Genomic DNA, 15,343 nt, shown 5'->3' on the forward strand with positions numbered 1-15,343 from the left:
CTTTTATAGTCCTTTCTCTCTGAATAATGTGTTAAGTTGCATGGGCTTGATTATTAAGCCGCAGATCTACAGTGGTACAGTCTGTGTATTTATGATTGCTTGTCTTGCATGCAACTTAAAATGGCGGCATTGATTTCTGCCATGTGTACTGTCAGCAGTCAGGCAACAGAACTCCTTGCTGGGGCTGCATCCCCCCGACAGCTACTGTAACTCGTAAATCAGAGATTATCTCGTCATTCCTCTCACCTTGTCACATTTCAAAGGGGTGGAGGCATGTGCTGCCACCTCATATGTAAACACAGAGCTCTGGCCTCATGCTGACCCTGGGTAACAAAAATTTAGGCACACTTGTCACTTGACCGATTTCACACCTACAGATGACGATGAGCATTAGTGAGGGATTTTAACTGTTTTCGTTGTGGGACCAGTGCTCTTGTTGATTTATGCCAAACAAAACAAAGACAGGGTCCTACCGGCTCCCCAGGTCAAATCTGTGGGCCTGTGGGCTTAAGATCTGTGTCACTTTAAGCCATGCAATGATTTATAGTCCTGCTCCCCAAACAGACTTCATCAAACTGGGTGGTGAAAACCACAAAGGGAAATGAGCCTCCCTTTTTAACGTTTTCCGTTTCCATGTAAAAACAAATGTAACTGACAAAAGTCATTATTAATCCAACCCTTCTTAATATGTTGAATCAGTTTACAAGCAGCACACTGATGCGGAAGAGATTAGAGACCAAAACTACTGTTATAATATCACTTATTCCAATAAAGCAAAATTGATATGTAAAATTTGTCACAAGAACATCATTAGCTGATTTATTTTCCAACAGTTTTGTCAGTTCTTTGTGAACAGCAATTTTTAATGGTATGACTGGGGACCTCGCTAAGTTTTGTTTTTATATTTGGTGTGAATCATTTGGTCGTAAACGAGGCGGAGGCTGTTTTGTAATGAGAGCAGTGATTTACAGCTTTCCTCACATTGGCCTGAAAGTGAGAGAATAGGTGACATCTGAGGCGCGACTGTGAAGCTGAGAAAAGCAGCACTTCTCAGAGGAACCATTCGTATCAACACACATCTCACCTGGGGCAATCTAAACACACACACACAAGCACACTCAAACTCTTTATGTAGGGTAATAACTGGGTATCCTCTGCTTAGGCCCAATACACAAGCGACTGACCACAGGTTGCCATCCTAACAAGATGTCACCCACTGTTGCCCCTCCTCCTGTAGTTATCTTAAAAGACAAGAGAGAGTCGTTAGTGTGGGTCTCATATAGCCTAATTGTTTGAGCCACAGCGGGGGTCTGGGCCAGGGTTGTGGAGACGGGGGTGTACAGAAAGCAAGGGAGAGTAACTGGAAAGCATTATTTTAATGCTATTAAGCTCCAAAACTCAGAAAATCTGAACATTATGGGGCAAATATGCTCAAATAAACATTTGCAGGGATTTGCAGGACTTTTTGTTGCACTTCACAACACCTCTCTGTCTGTCATGTGTGTGCAATCTAACGATGGACAGAGTTCCTCCCCGGGCACAGCAGGGTTGGACAAGGCCTGCTGCTGTTCCCGTGGTGACCAACTGCTTCTAAAAGGTTTAAGAGCTGGTTCTCGCATTCAGGTGCTTCCATCCTCCCCTAACGCACCACCCCAAGCTGAAAGCTCTGCAGCCAAAGCCAGCTTTTGATAGTGGGGAGGCCCTTTTTCTTAGCAGCTGTGTGACGTAAGCTTCTCACCCCCTTAATTCCAGAGGTGGAATTGTATCCTGGGCCTAGCTCGTTTGTGTCTCTAACAATAACTGGATTCTTAAGCCAAAAGAGGAAACACACTAAAAACTCTGGTTGTTCAAATTTTTCACTTTGCCAAAGTGGGAAGATCTTACCACTTATTAAGAGTCTTAATAACAACAACAGGTTTATCAACTCTAAGTGCAGCATAAATGATCTGTAGAAATCTCATAGAGCATGTGGGACCCCTCTTCAGGACAGACTGAAGTGTAATAGATGCCTTTATCACTTCACACATTAACAAAATTACAACATTGATTGGAAGAAACAGTTTTTAACATTGTAAACATGATAAATAAAGTGCCAGATTACTGAAAATTGTCTCACACCCTTATAGAATGAGTATAGTCGAATGTGTGCTACTTAGTACACAGACCCCACTGTTAGTTGAGGATAGCTCTACTGCTTGGTGTGCAGCAGATGATGACCCCTGCTGGTGAAGCATGATGACCAACAGTGCTGCTGAGCCCTCTTTTTTTACTTTACTAAACGTATTTTTTATTCCTTTAACAGATTTAATGATTATGTTTATTTCACGTATTCTCCTTGACACTAATATTAAGATGTTAATTTAACAATGAAATCTCAATTCTGTTTTTATAATAACCAGAGAAACCCTCTGCACCTGTCTGTGTTTCAGAAAGGTCAATGTTTTCAATCTTTAATTTATTATTGCAGTCCAACCTTAAAGCATTTAAAGTGACAGTAAACAGTACGATTGTTTTGCAGAGGCACCAAGTTATGATTTGTGTCTCTTAGAAAAAGGAACAGAAAATGAGATGCAGCCACTCCATATGCAGGCAGCTGGCACTTGACATTTGTGACTGTTAATGTCACATTGCAGCACAGCAGCTTTGAATGGTCCCCAGTCAGAACAACACCCTGATTCACCATCCTCCTACAGGTCCCTGCAGCAAACCGTCTGCCGTAGCTTCCTGGAGACGTCACAGTTACCCCCTTAACTCATGCCCGAGTTTCTGTTTGTCAAATTGGTGACTTTAAAGTTCAGTATAGATTGAGTGTCTGTATCACGAAAGTACTGTATATTCTGTTATTTAGGAAAAAAAATGATTTACTCATCAAATGGAGGAAGTGGTGGAGAGTGTATTCAGATCCTTCACTTAGCCAGAGTTTCCTTGCGATCATAAAAAAGGTCTTAAATTCAATAATGTGAATTTTAGGCCTTTAAAAGTCAATATTACATACCGGGTAGGTTTTAAATATGTTGTTGTTTGCTTAATGCTACATCTGTCATGAGAATTGTTTTGTCGGCCTGCGTAGTTAGTTTTTTTCTCAGTGTGTAGTTCTTTCACAGTGATACAGATAATCGAACACTGTTAAAGAAAACTACAAACAACAAACACCTCGGTCAGGCTCTATCACTGTACACTTGCCTTAGCTTTGGGAAGACTCTGGTTACTCGCTGTCTCTGCTGGTAGTTTGGGAGATAATGTGGCATTTTGAGGGTTATTCTGTACATGGCTGCTTCACCTCATCTTCACTTCTGAAAAAGTAATTGTGGCTCTTAAATCCCTTCTTGACATAGGTATTCAATTTCATTAATAGTAATTAATAGTAAAAGTTCTACTTTCAATAACAATATTCTTTATTAACATTATTAATAATTCAGGTCCAATGACATTATTGTATCTAAAGTTCTCTTATTAATATGAATTAGTTTATACACAGAATTTAATGTTATAGATGGTTAAGGTGGAGCATTAACTACTTTACACATCGCTGTGCAGGTTTGGCTTCACAGCACATCATATGCTTGCATCTGTGCTACACTTGACTTCAAAACTTTATTTTTATTTTCATGTGATCTGTAACTCAAAAATCAAATGTTAAAGGTTCAGTGTGTAGAATTAGTGACATCTAGTGGTGAAGTTGAATGTTGCAGCTGAATACCCCTCACCCCACCCTCCCCCTCAGAACATGAGAGAGAACCTTTGGTAGCCTTCAGTCGTCATAAAGACTCAAACGATGTTTAGTTTGTCCAGTCTGGGCTACTGTAAAAACCATGGCGGCCTCCATAGAGAGGACCTGCTCCAAGTTTTTAAATATAAAGTATTTAAATATAAAGGGTTAAAAAAAAAACAACCTGTACAATTTAAGCCTAGTTTATGCTTCTGCGTCACGTCGACGCCGTCGTTGAGCATTCCAAGTTCTGCGTTGAGGGAACGCGTTGCTCTGCAATTCACCGCCATGCCGCTAGGGGGGTGTGGCTGTGTGTTTGTGTGGTTTCGGGGTTATAGCCGAATCCTTGCTTTTTCTTCCGATCACAGTAAACAACAGTAAACAACGGCGACCGAGGTGGAGCAGCTGTATTTGGAGTTGGAGCTCATCAAAATTGAAGAACAAATGCTTATATTGCAAATGTTGAAGCGCAGGCGACAGAGAAGACGTTTGCGGAGGTGGTCTGTACGATGAGGAAGAAAGACCGGAAAAAGCAACTGCCGTAACTTACGTTCTGAGCGGACCAATCAAGCGCTTGTGGTCCGCATCAACGTGACGCGTAGTTAGGATTTTTTGGAGGTGCGCGTCAGGCTACGGCGTAGGGGTCCGCATCGACGGCGTAGCTACGGCGTTGACGCGACGCAGAAGCATAAACTAGGCTTTAGATGAAACACAATACTGAAAACATCACAAGGATTAATTTATATTCAATTTCTACCAATAGATCCCTTTGACCTCAATCTTACACACTGAACTATTGGACCTTTCTTATAGGGACTTCAAGGTTTCTTGGTATCGTGGTAAACAATATAGTCAAGATTGTTGCTCTACTTTTTTTTCAGGCAAATAACGCACAACCAGCCTGTTGAGCTGCCTGCTGCTCACAGCTCAGACACAGTCACACGGCAGCAGCAGCAGCAGCCTCCTCCTCCGTGCTTATCTATGCACTGGCAGCTGAGATGGTCCTTCTAGATAGCACAGACATGAAATCATCCCTTCACCTGCCCCGGGCCTCGTTCAGCATGACGAACACCTAGCGTAACAACCACCCCCCCAGCCATGTTGTCTATCACCAGACAAACCCCCGTCCTCTGAACTGCTGAACCATTAAACACTTCAAGCTGACAGGAAATAAAAACAGATAAGACAGGCAAAGCTATGATTTCACTCCCTAAAACAGAACTGTATCTGACGATGGGGGAGATTAAGCTCAGATTAAGGTGTTCAGAATGCACCCAGACGAGAAGGGACTGTGGCATTAAGGTAATTAAGGGGATGTTTTGCAGCAGCAGCGGTGAAGACGTGCTTGTGACTCAGAGTATGCAGCATAACAGCTGCGCCGTGACACATAAGCCCCCCCCTCCGCAGCCAATCACTGATTGTCACAAGTCCTTGGCTGTGACCTTGCTCTCCCTCTCCCCGTGCTGCCGCGAGCACGAGATGGTTGACGATCAATTCCACCTGCGCAGGAGCCGGCATATGGTTGGACATGATTTACGCACAAACACGGGCGCTCCCTGATATGCCCCCCACCCCCCACCCCATCCCCCTCCTCCACACACAAACATACAAACAAGCACTTACATAAATGATCATGTTTTGTGCTGCTGCAGATATTTCCGGTGTATTGGTGACGTTGCTTGCACGTCTGTGGTTAAGAAAAGAAAAGATGAACAGTGAAGGATGTAAAATCAACTGCCCAGAATAAAGGATTAACTAAAGGTTAAAGGTTTGTTAGGTTTTAGATTCACATTCATGCCTAATCACATGTTCATATGTACACTAAAACTGTTTCCCTGTTGGTGTTGGCCAAATTAACATTCTTTTCTGACATGATTCCAAATAGAGGAATGACTACTACTGTGAACCAATACTTTAATAAACATGAACAGGCACATTTTGAAATAAAATGTTTGAAAGATAGATTCAATGCTGTTCAACATGGCTGAAAAACAGATTCCTCTTCTGATCCAATTTTCTATCCTGTAATCTATAAATGTGTCATCTTACCATTTTCTCAATATCGCTCCAACTCAAAAATCCCATACATTTTCATGGCCTCCTGTTCTCTCATCATGTGAACCACAGGGGAGAAAACCTCTGATACTTTACCCCAACCTGAGTCCCACTCCCTGGGTTCCTCATCACTAACGCTCCTGGCCCTCATCCTTTAATGATATCCATTTGGCTTCTGATTCTTGATCTTGTCCTTAACTCATTCCACCCTTCAGTCTTGCACCTTTATTCGACGCGCCATCATTTCACCAACATAAAAAGCAACTAAAATATGTCAGATAAATAATATTACTGTGCAGGATGTATAAATCAGTGTGATGTGCTCCAACCTTTTACCTGCTCCAGACGTTTCAAGATGACTCACAGATAATCGAGCCCTGAATGTGTTAGTAGAGACTTGAGGTTCGTCCGTCTCTGATGTGGTGGATAAAAGTGTAGGCTGGGCAAGGATTTTAGGATTTAAGGATTTGCAATCGATTGTTTTCTGGTCAAGGTTTTGGTTTCTGATGGATTTGTTGAAACCTAATAATAATGAATTGGAATTAAAATCTTTCGTTCAAATTAACCCGTCAGTTTAACCATCGACAACAAATAAGAATATCGAGAGGAAGATTAAAGCTTCATTCTGACTGTCTTTTGTTGAGATAAAGCAGTTTCCCTCCAATTTCTATGATATATTTTGAGTTCTGTCTTTACAATTATAAGAATGTTTGATTGAAATAACCTGAAGTAAAATTATCCAAAATCCAAAATTGAATATAATTTTGTAAGAGAACTTTATTTATTCTCTTTTCTTGTCCCATGAATCGTCTCCAGCTTTGGAACCATTACACTAAACAAACTTTACTGAACACAAAATCATTCAAACTAGCACATTTGTTTATAATACTAAATCACTGAGGCAGAAGTTTGGTCTCAGTACTTTTACTCATTATGGATTAAGTCCAATTTTTTCATTGTGATAATTGATTTCAACCACTGCATACACAGACACCAGCATTGAGCACATATGAATATCAAAACCATCCATTATCTATACCTCTTTTCATTTGAGGGACGCAGGAAGCTGGATCCAGTCCCAGGTGACATTGGACAAGAGGCAGAGTACAGCCTGGAAAGGACTCCAGTCAATCACAGGCCTGACATGTCGAGCAAAACAACTGTTCACACTCACATTCACACCTTCCGGCAATTTAGAGTCGCAAACTAATCTAACACGTCTCTGGACTATGGGAGGCCGTCATTTAAAACCTGAGAAGACACAGTAATGCCCTGGATGTGTAGAATTGAACCCACAACCTTTTAGCTGCCATGACGATGACACTAGCATTACTGTGGCGATGGTAAAAAAAAAACCACTTTCTAATAACACAAATAAACTTCACTTTCAAAATCTCCAATGAAGCTTTTTAATCACCAAACCAGATCACATCAGAAATCAGAAAGACATTTTACTGAATTGTTTACCTCTTAATTTTACACTTTACCATCGTATAATGAGCAATAACAACAAACAGCTCTAAGCTGTTGTTTTTTTATATAGTTGAACAAGCCAGTTGTTTCATTAAGTTCAGTCTCAGTGTTTCTCTTCTTGCCTCTTGGAATAATTCGTCTAGACCAAAAAAACAAAAAATAAAACACTGCAGCGATGGAGTTTTGTGTTCGCTTTTACTCAGAGCTTCACCATAATGATATTTTTATTCTGCGAGACATGGCCTAAATGATTTCATGTGCTAATGCAATGGGCTTGGCCATCCCCAAGGCGATGGCAGTGGTCTCATTAGGGTTTCTAGTCATGAAAGTGTCAAAAAAGGAGAAGCACTGAATGGGGTCGTTAAATATATCATCAAAGAGGTGTGTCTTCGCTCTCTCGTTATAAGTTAAGATAACGCAAAAAGCCCCCCCCCCGCAATGGGGGAGGGGGGTGGGGGAGTCACTTAGTGTTGCATGTATTTCTGGTTTTGTATTTAATTATCGAGTCATAATGAATTCTCGATAGGAAGTTTAATTTTGCCGCAGCTAATAACACCAGTTGCATGGTTTGGATAATATACAATATACAAAAACATTAGAGATATTTATCTTCTTCATTCTGATTTGCAGGGTGGAAATAATGGTAATAATAAGAGTTTAAAAATCTTTTTCTATTGCACTCTATTTACATCTCCTCTTTTGAAATCAATAAGTAATTATAGAAATGCACAATTAATGATGATTTTCACCTCATTGTATATTTATTTATTTGCCACAGTAACTGTCTCTCACACTAGGGACTACTGATCATGTGCAGTTAATTTTTTTTAATATTCATTATTGATAAACATGTTGGTGCAAATCTATGCAAACTATGATTCTTCCTAACCGCAGAGGACACAATAAGTCGCTTAATATTCATCTTACTCCTTTAACATCTGCTGCTGAATTTAAATGCATCAGGATAATAGCAGGAGAAAATTGTGGACGTGACTCACTTTCTATCCTTGGCTGTAATATACATTACCTACATACGTTAAATATCCACTAGAGGGCAATGTGTCCAATGCATTCAATCTGATATCATAGGTTTCATAAGGGCGACAGACCCACACAAAGAGGAATGACAAAGAGTCAGATATTACACCCTGTGCAGATGAGGAAAGTGAAGCTGCCCAAATCTGATCATTACCTTGATGAGAGCTGGGTTTTTTTAGATCGGGAGGTGATGGACGCCTCTTTGCACTTCATTATTGAACAATTACCAGGCAGCTTCCATCTTGCAGCGTCACATTGCAAATGAATACTAACTCTGATAGAGCCTGCAGTGAGTGATTTATTAATAATCAAAATGTGACAGAAGAGGGACATTCAGGGACAAATACAACATCTGTCTTGTTACATTTTTATTATTTATTAGCAGTTATGATGGTAAAAAAAAGATAAAGCCTACAGTATATAGCAAATGGCAATGATTATTATAAGAGATAATACCATAAATTCTTACTATAGTTATGTATAATGTCGTTAATCAGCACATTTTCTTATATTTTCTTGTTTTCAACTAAGAAGAAACTGCCAGCCTCCTCTTCCACTATCTGCTCCTATTTCTCTCTCTCTCTTTGTTCGTGTGTGTGTGTCCCCTTCGTTCCCCCTACTGCTATCTGTTCCTCCCTCCTGTGGGATCATGGGAATTGTGCAAGTAGCGTGGCATTCCACGCTCTGCCCGCGGCGCTCCAGGAGGAGGCGTGCAGTAATGACCTGCTCCTCAGCTCGCTCGCCATCATCGCCCTCACAATTAATTCCCGCCTCGCGTTCCTCTGTGGTGGAGTTGGAAGGAGGTGGGGGGGGCTCCCTCATTAGAGCTCCTTGTAATGTCTCTGGCAGCAGCTCCCATCCTGCCACTTCTGCCCTTCCACTGCTGCTGCCATGTTTGCTTTATGGATGCCTCCCTCTATGATTTGCTGCCTCGCAGGGTGACTGACACTGAGTGTAGAGTTGCACCTGGTCTATGTTTTAAATCCATCAGGGCTCCGCCAAAAAACATCGTTCACATGTGTGACACCGGAGGGGAATATTTCAGCAAATGAGGCTTTTCACTTAGAAACAACACAATTCATGCGTCAAATGTCTAATGCACTGACACATTATGATGCCTTCAGAAACATGCAATGACATTTGGAACGGCTGGTGAAACTCTGGATATAAGCACTGAACTTTCGAACCTGAGCAGAGAAGAGTCTGACCCGGATTTCAACTCAGCTTGACCGTGGATATCTCACATCTTACATCATGGTCTGCCTCACACACTCGGTCAACCTGCAGATTTTCCAGGTTAAAAATGTGAAAGAGGAACAACATAAAGCATTTTTTATCATTTTCCTGTTTTACTTTTTGATGACGATAACATTAGCATTATATGGTTACATAGAAGAATGGATGTGAACATGTTCGTTTAAATCAATGAGATAATTATCTCAGATTCTGCATCTCTTCATGGTTTCATTCAGCTTTTGAGTGAGTTTCGGTCGATTGTTTGTGGGATGTGGGCTAAGCTGCACCAAGCAGCTGACAGGCCCACTTAGCATTTAGCTCGTAAACACAGGTGGTCTGATACCAAGCTACGAGAATATTATTAATGCTACCCTGACAAGCTAGCAGTAATTACATAAGCCAGCTTTGTATTTGACCAATAAACATGAAAATATTTCCATTTCACTTTCCTTTGACTTCAGGTACCATCGAAGGGTGTCGCAGTCAGTCGTAAATCTTTAACTGACCAAATCAGTATCTAAAAACTAGCGTTAAATGGTCAAAATCACATAAGGAACATGAGTATTTTATAGTTTCAATTCGGATTCATAATATATCTGAATTTGCAAAAATCTAAGTAAAATATGAATGAAAATATTATTTTAAAAATAATATCATCACCCCCCAATGGACCGCGAGCAGGGTATGACCATAGCCCAACTTTACTCGCTAAGATTTGTGTCTTTCCCCAACAAACATTACCTGTTTTTCTTTGCAACACAGGTTTTGGAGAAATGAAACACAATGTAAAATAGTACCGTTTTTATTATATGTGCTGATAAAAAACAAATCAGCAGAGTGGTTTTTCTTTTGGGACAAAATAATATATGCTGCTATATGCTAAGAAGGCTGACAAACTGAGACCCATTAGTCAGTTGTTGACATTTTTATATAACATGCTGTTTAAATTTTGAATGTAGTAAACAGAAGGCCTGACATATCAAAATGTCAAGCACTTGTGTTCCAAAAGTCAAGAAATTATACCAAAATTGTAGTTTAGGGGTAAAAAGGGGTCAATTTCATACTTTATAATTAGTTGAACAAGTTTGGGGAGATTTGTCCTCAGTAATCCTTCACACTGTCCTTTAAAACTTTCAATATGAGGCAAGAACCTTTTAAAAAGTACTTTCTCAATAAAGCTCATAGATAGGTAGCTTTTAGAATAACACAATCGAGGACGATGACTTCTCACACCGTGTCAGGAAAACTTTGGTCAGTCGAGCTCCGTGCTGCTTCAGTGTGGATCTCATTCACTGCAAAGCTTGCTGCCATTGTGGTGAAGAATTCAGATTCAGCATCTGCCATTGTGGACTTTGTCAAAGCCAAGGCTGCGGCTCAGAGGTTGAGTCAACACACGGATAAATATGAGCCAAGCTCTGGTCGACAATTTTGTAAAATAAGTTTTTAAAAGTTGTACTCCTTTCACCTTATATTGATTGAATGATGGCAGTGATGAGATTAATATGTGAGCATGTGTATAACAATAATGGTTGTTACAGCCTGTTCAGCTCTTCTATCCTCTACCCTCCATATGATCGTATGTATCAAACCAGAGCATTGTTCTAGACATTTAATATCAACCCTATCTCCTAGAAATTAAGTTTACAGACAACGTTATTTAACAGCACATGTGATTTATATGAAAAGTAAATGCTGGCTTAGTCAGTTTTATGAATGAATGAATGAATGAAGTCAGAAGTGGGTGGTTGGGGTGGATCGTAGGTTTATGAAGTGCTCAGTTATAACTCCAGAGATCAGGGTTTGTATCCATGATTCTTAAGTGTAAATAAAAACATTGTGCTTCAGGTAATCATCATCATTTCTTTCTGTATTAAACCAAACCACAACCGTAACCAATGACAAGTTTAATAAGGCTTTACAGCGGATATTGTTCTGCAGGATCTGATGTCAGATCAAACACGCCAGATACGCAATTTAACAACATTTCCTCATTAGGTAGAAAGAAAACATTATCCGGCCGGCACCATGAAAATGTATTTGCCGTTGCAGTTTGGTTGTATATACACACAATTTCTTAGGGAAAAGGAATTTTCTTGTTGAAAGGTCGAGAAAGTTTGGCAAAAATGGATGAGTTTAAAAAATGCATCACACAATTGTAAACATTTTTTAAAAAGTAATTCAGATTAACAACCACACGTCAGCAGCTTTGGGAAGAAATGTACAAAATCAAGAACCAAATTTCAGATGCTGTTTTAGAGAAGTAGAATTGGTCCAAGTACAATGTGGTGTGAGCTGCTGAAAACTGAGCCTCTTTGTGAATGTGACTTCTGGACTAAACTAGGTTCTTCCAAGATGTTTGTGTTTGCTGAAGCTGTTTGCTCAGCCACGCTGGCAGATGAGCTCGGCGACTGTGTTTGCTCATATTAGTGCAAAAACAAAAGTGTCCCCAATCCAGGTTCTTGAAGAGAGACACTTAAACCTGAATCACTTGTCAGTGTTTGATAAACTTAGTTTGTTGTTTGGTGAACAATCTGTTTTTAACTGGGTAGCTGCCTCAGTGTAATAAAAGACAAAAAGTTAGTGCAACAGCTAAATGATAAACTCTTAACCTTGGAGTATCTACATTGGTTATTGATGAGTTTCTGGGTAAATTTAAAAGAAAAATAAATACACAAAAATATTTTATTTTTTCTCTAAACAGGGTTGGCTCCAAATATTTTTGTGCCTGAGGCAAGATATTTCTTCTACCACTGTTAATTTGACATCTTTAGTTACGAGTTAGTTTTAAAAAGAAGATTTTAAAAGTTTAAGAATGCAACACATAGTTTTTTAAATTATTTTTAACAATGTTTGTTCTTTACTTATCATCCTCTACTCAACATGGACGGATCATCATGAAAACATAGAACCTGTGTATGCAAATACTGCACATGCACCGTGTGTCCTCTAGGGGAAACTACAACCACACATTTAACTCCTAAACAATGATGTTTGTTAATTTGATATTTTAAATATAGCTGACTGATTAGGAAATGATTTTGGACGCAGCCTTTGATTACAGCAGCTACAAAAAGAGAACATTCAGCACCATCTGATGTTCATTTCCAACAAAGGACAGGCTTGATATTTCATCGACACCTGCCTCGGCCTCTATATCACAGTTTTTCCTGTTTGCTGTCTCTGTTTAAAAGCTTCAAAGACGGATCATTATTGTCTCACAGTTTACGTTCATGTAGCAGGACAGCCGTGGGACAGCTGAGAGCAAATATTGATTGTGGGCCGCACAGTTTGTCTTTTAATTCCACCTCATGACCTTTGTCACATGTAGCACCACTGTTGGCACATCCTGTCTGTGAAGCAGCCAATCAGGGCGCACACGGTCACCAGAACAGTATTTGTCACGTTGTCAAACTTTATTGTTAAGAATTAAATGGTATTATTGGTTATATTTGTTCCTGTGTGTTAAATGTTTAGCTTCTTTCTCGCTCTGAACTTTCTACCGAGCCTTTACAAGTGAAATGTGTGACACTGCATTGTATAGATCCAGAGTATTCAAAGACGATATCTAAAAACAATAACACTCTGAAGAGCATAAACCTCCGCCAAGGCCCAATGGTCCCTTTAAATTGAATCATGCTGCACCAGATTTGATTTATTTAATCCCAGGGAAAATTGTGACAGTTTCAAAAATGCTCTGTCTCGCAAAATACTAAAGAAAGCGATAAAATAATTCCTGGATCTGCCCCTTGACACAGATCCACACCAAAATGTATTAGACTCTCCCCTGATCCATTCTGCATCCTTCCACTAGGTTTCATCATAATCCGTCTTCGTTTCTACGTCATCTTACTTATGAACAAACCAACCGACATACAAATGGACAGGTGAAAACATAACCTCCTTAACAGAGGTATAGTCGGGTTTATTTTCCAATACTTTGCTCTGAGGACAACACTCTGCCGAGCCTTTACAAATTAAATACATATGATTAAATTAAATGTAGCTCATAAAGGAAAGTTGAAATTATGATTGACAATATGGTATAAAAACACTTTTTTATTTGTGTAGGTCATCATACAAGACAAAGTACACAAATGTACATGTTCTAAGAGTCTGCTGATTGGATGTTGGACAACATAAATGGTCATTTTTCGTCCCTTTGTAAGATCACGAAGGTTTGATATCATTAATTTCAGCTGAAAAGACGATTACCATACATTTACTGAAGTATTTTTCTTCATAATGACTTATTTGTACTTTTACTGTAAAGAAGCTGAGTACTTCTACCACTACTGCCTAGTTCTGCACAGATAATGTCAGCTGATCAATGAGCTAAAACATGCAACATTCAGTTGTGAAGAAAACACACAGAGTGATGGATCCACGCAGCAATTTGAATCTTATGTAGCTGCAGATAGAGCCAGAAATATAATAATAATAATAACACCAACCTCCAGTGTGGTTTTAAAAGCAGATACATCTTCACATTTCACACGTGCAGATACTTTCCATCCACATGTTCACTGAGCTTTGGATGTGATTGTGTGTAGGTGCTGTCATCTGCACCACAACATGTGCCAGGAGTCGGATTTCGCTCAGCAAAGCCACTAACTGGATAATTAAGAGTGCTCTGTACACTCCAATTAGCAGGCGGCGGCGAGGGGAGGAGTGATCGCTCGACTGTATCCGAGAAAAGCAACGCAAAACCGGGCTAATGCACACGGACACATGTCCAAGGAAAGCTAATGTGAGTGAAGCGGGGGTTACTGTACATTACAGCCTGCAGGAGGAAATGAGGCAGGTTTTCTAAATAAATACTGTCAAGGTTGCTGCTGCACTGTGGAGCATCACTGCCAAGCACATAATCTCACCCTGTTTATTTTCCCAAGTTGTCCCCCCTCACCTCACACACTCAGCCTCCCCTCACCCTCTTTCCGTCTTTGTCTCTTCTGTTCTTTACAAGGCCTCAGAGGAATGCTGTTTACCATAACAGTGTGTGTGAGTCCATCAGAAACACCTCCAGGAGAGAGTCAGGCTCCTCCTTCTTCCTGGTCAGATTTTCATGTTCATGAGGAGAAACAACTGAGGCTCTGTCGTGGTTCTGCTTTAGTTGCTTCAAAATCTATACATCCTGCTGGTGTTTGGGTGCGTCCAAACAAGAGCAACGTGTATGGAGTATGCCTAACAGGTGTATGTGGAGCTTAAGCTTGATATTTTTCTCTTTGGGTTATTTCTTTTATTTAGATCTGGTTTGCAGGATTTCACAAGGGGGAGAAATCCAGGCTGGATGTGTGTGTGTCCCTCTGTGTATCCTCTCTGTCTCTCCCATGACAGATGCGAGCCCGCATCAAATTGAGACAGACGAATCAATGGATTCACACCATCACCCCTCAAACAGCCATGTCTTATGAGTCCTCTCTTCTCTGATTCTATTTCCATCGACTAAATGCAGGCCACATTTAAATCCGGGGGGTCGTGGTTATTAATTACTCCTCCAAGTTCAGTTGAAAGCTCAGGGAAACAGGGGGAGGAGCAGACGCATGGGGAGTAACGGCGGAGCACGCAGACAGGAACAAAGGCCCGCCACGAGGGTTCATGCCTCCCACTGCTGGAGACCCACATACTGCTGTGGCTCTGCAGAAAGAGGTTAGGACCACCTAGGCAGATTTCCCCTGAGGGCTATTATCGCCCGGAAGATAAAATTATTTTCAGACAGGGGAGCTTCCACTCACACAGATGTACAGGGTGTGATACAGAGGGTTCTGAGGAATCATGTGCTCTGAGGACAGTTCCATTAAAAATAGAAAAGAGGCAATCAGCAATCCATCTCAT

At 40.4% G+C, this 15,343-nt stretch overlaps 1 protein-coding gene across 1 annotated transcript in view; it reads left to right on the forward strand.

Annotated features, from left to right (window-relative positions):
* cxxc4 (CXXC finger 4) overlaps positions 1–15,343 on the forward strand; it is a 49,319-nt gene that overhangs the window by 6,247 nt on the left and 27,729 nt on the right. The window lies entirely within an intron of this gene.

The sequence above is a fragment of the Paralichthys olivaceus genome, chromosome 8 (assembly GCF_024713975.1).
Source record: "Paralichthys olivaceus isolate ysfri-2021 chromosome 8, ASM2471397v2, whole genome shotgun sequence".
NCBI lineage: Eukaryota > Metazoa > Chordata > Actinopteri > Pleuronectiformes > Paralichthyidae > Paralichthys > Paralichthys olivaceus.